We start from the raw sequence: 2,687 nt of genomic DNA on the forward strand, positions 1-2,687 counted from the left end.
TTTGTCTTTTACTAAAGGAACTCTGTGAGCAAGTTTAGATAATGAGGATGAGCCAGCAAAGAGAGAAACTGAAGATACAGGGGTCAGTGAGGCTGACTGATGGAGGATGGCTGCCACAGAGGCAGGAGGGAAAATCCAGAGCAAGGAGAAAACAAGATCATTTACTGAAAGTGAAGAAGGATGCCACAGAACAGGTGGTTTGAGTAGTCATTATAGACAATGGCAAAGAGAAAAATAACTAGGGCAGTCCAGAATTGCCAGGCAGAACTAAAGGTCCAGCTGAAGATCCGTGAGTTGCGTGATTTTCTCCACCAGTGTGAACAGTTTAAGTAGAAAACTAAACACAACATTTCAGGAGTGAGGAGTTGCAATAACTCAATAGTTCAGCTGAGAGAAGTGGTCTCTAAAGTCTTTGGTATAAAGGATACATTCTTATCCTTCCACCTCTGTGAATATTTTTCACTTCTTGAATCAAAGTAGAGTCCCAAAGACTACAATTGTGGACCACAGCAACTTAGCCTCTCATAGAAGTGTCTTCACTCCGTTTCAATTAAATTTTCTGGCCTTTCCAAGCCATCCAGAGAGAGGTCCATATGGCGTTGTTCTGGGTTCCTGTTGTAACTTAAAGGGAAATTTTCACAATGTCGGGAGCCCTTGATGTCCTGCAAATGAAGGAGGAACCCACTTAGGTGGCACCAACCTTGACTTCCAAATGGAACAGTACATCTGCAAAAGGAAGAAATGATAGCATCTATATTACACATCTGAAGAGATCCTGGGAGAAGCTTCTGCTGGCAACTCGTGCCACTGTTGCCCATTGAAACCGGCTAACATCAGTGTCACATCCTCCAGGAATACCAGTGCGCAGACTGTGCTGAAGTTTGCTGCTGCCACTGCTACTACTCCTATTGCTGGTTGCTTCACTCCTGGACCCTTCACCAGCCAGATCCCAGCAGGCTTCTGGGAGCCAAGATTTCCGCTGGTTACTGATCCCAGGGCTGCCCCCCAGCCTCTCATGCAGGCGCTTATGTTGACCCGCCTACAGTTGCTCTGTGTAACATAGACTCTCCTCCATGCTATGCAACCCTTGCCACCCAGTACAACAACAGGGAGGGGTGGTGGATGGCAGCCAGGGAAGTTCTGCGCATGCGTGGCGCCACCTCCCGTGAACACTCATGGGAGGTCATGCCTGATCTCTACTTCTACAGAGATCCTGAAGAGATTGCAATAGAATAGTAAGCCACTGATTAAAAGGCTGTGACCAAGGAGGAATTTCAGGGTCAATGGACTGCTCCAGCTCCCTTATTTACTGCTACACAACCTAAGGTTGCAGACTGGTCTGAAGGTGTGCATGTGCCCCCTGTGCCTATCCAGTAGTTCCCTGCTGAAGGCTGGCGCGTTCAGCCTGCCACTGAAGACTGCTCTGCCGTTCTTACTGCTCAGGCCACTGGGTAGGTAGGAACAACCACTGAATGGTCTTAAGCTGTTCTACCACAGGCTCTTTTTTTTTTTTTCCCCAGCACGATAGTTTATTTTTGTAGATACTGATATTTCCTTCATTTACAGTTTATCCCAGAAGCTGCCGTGGTAAGTACAAGTATTAGATTGTTTCTGTTCATAATTGCTTCATTAAGAATACACACAAATCAATCTGACAAAATGAGTTCTTTACCTGGGAATTTGGACTCAAGAACAGGACAGTCACATAATCTTTCCCCAGGCTTCCACAGACTCTTAAACAGGAAATGAAAATAAGGTTGACAAAAAATAAAGTTTCCAAAAAGAAATTTCTGATTTCTTCTAACCTATCGATTGAAGCCCAGCTTCACTGGCAGCTGTAGTAAAGACCCTACCTTGATCCTAAACTGTGTTAAACCCAAAATTCAAGTGAGTCTGAGGATGTCTGAGACTCTAGCCTGATGGGGGAGACGCTAAAAGTACCTTTATATGAGGATGAGAGGAGCAAGATGGGAAATACATCTTAAGAGACAAGAGAATCAACGTATTGACATCTTCAATGTTGATACAACCAAATCTCGCCAATTAGTATTTTACCAAACTCACTGTGAGGCAATGGACACAAGGTATCAGCATCATTGGTACAAAGAGTTACAATCTGAGGGCTTGCTTATTTGGAGGCAAGCATTGTTCCAGGTCCTTGTCCTACGTTGTCTCATTTAATGCAGCAAACTTCTGAAGGGGTATTATTATTGTTTCTCTTTAATAGCTGAAGAAACAGGCTTGAGATACTAAGTGACTTTCCTGAGATCACACAGCCGGTTGTTAGTAGCACCAAGCTCCACACTTGTGAAGCCAAAACTATCCTAGACACCTCTCTAATGATAGGAGTATCATCAGCCCACAAAGTCAGGTATACAAGAAACTTTTGAAAATTTCTTTAACTCAGTTTAATTTCTATCTGAAGCCTCATCTTGAAACTTCTACTACTATTCACCTGGGCCATTTCAAGATTTCACCACTCTCATTCTACTCTGAGTTAATGACAATGTTTGGGAGCTGATGTGGCATCAAGGCATTGGGTGCACCCTGAATTTTAGCAATCTGCCCACAGTAAATACTACTAACACAGCCATTGTTCCATTCAGTGTGGCCCCTGGACCATGGGCCAAAACTTGTCAAGTACAGCAAATCGGTTTCTTTTGTGATTTTTTTTTTTTAACATCTTT

General features: G+C 43.9%; 1 pseudogene; it reads left to right on the forward strand.

The window, feature by feature from the left end:
• Positions 1-641: 641 nt before the first annotated feature.
• LOC118904960 lies at positions 642-1,482 on the forward strand (annotated as a pseudogene).
• Positions 1,483-2,687: the final 1,205 nt, after the last annotated feature.

The sequence above is a fragment of the Balaenoptera musculus genome, chromosome 12, assembly GCF_009873245.2.
Source record: "Balaenoptera musculus isolate JJ_BM4_2016_0621 chromosome 12, mBalMus1.pri.v3, whole genome shotgun sequence".
NCBI classification, from domain to species: Eukaryota; Metazoa; Chordata; class Mammalia; order Artiodactyla; family Balaenopteridae; genus Balaenoptera; species Balaenoptera musculus.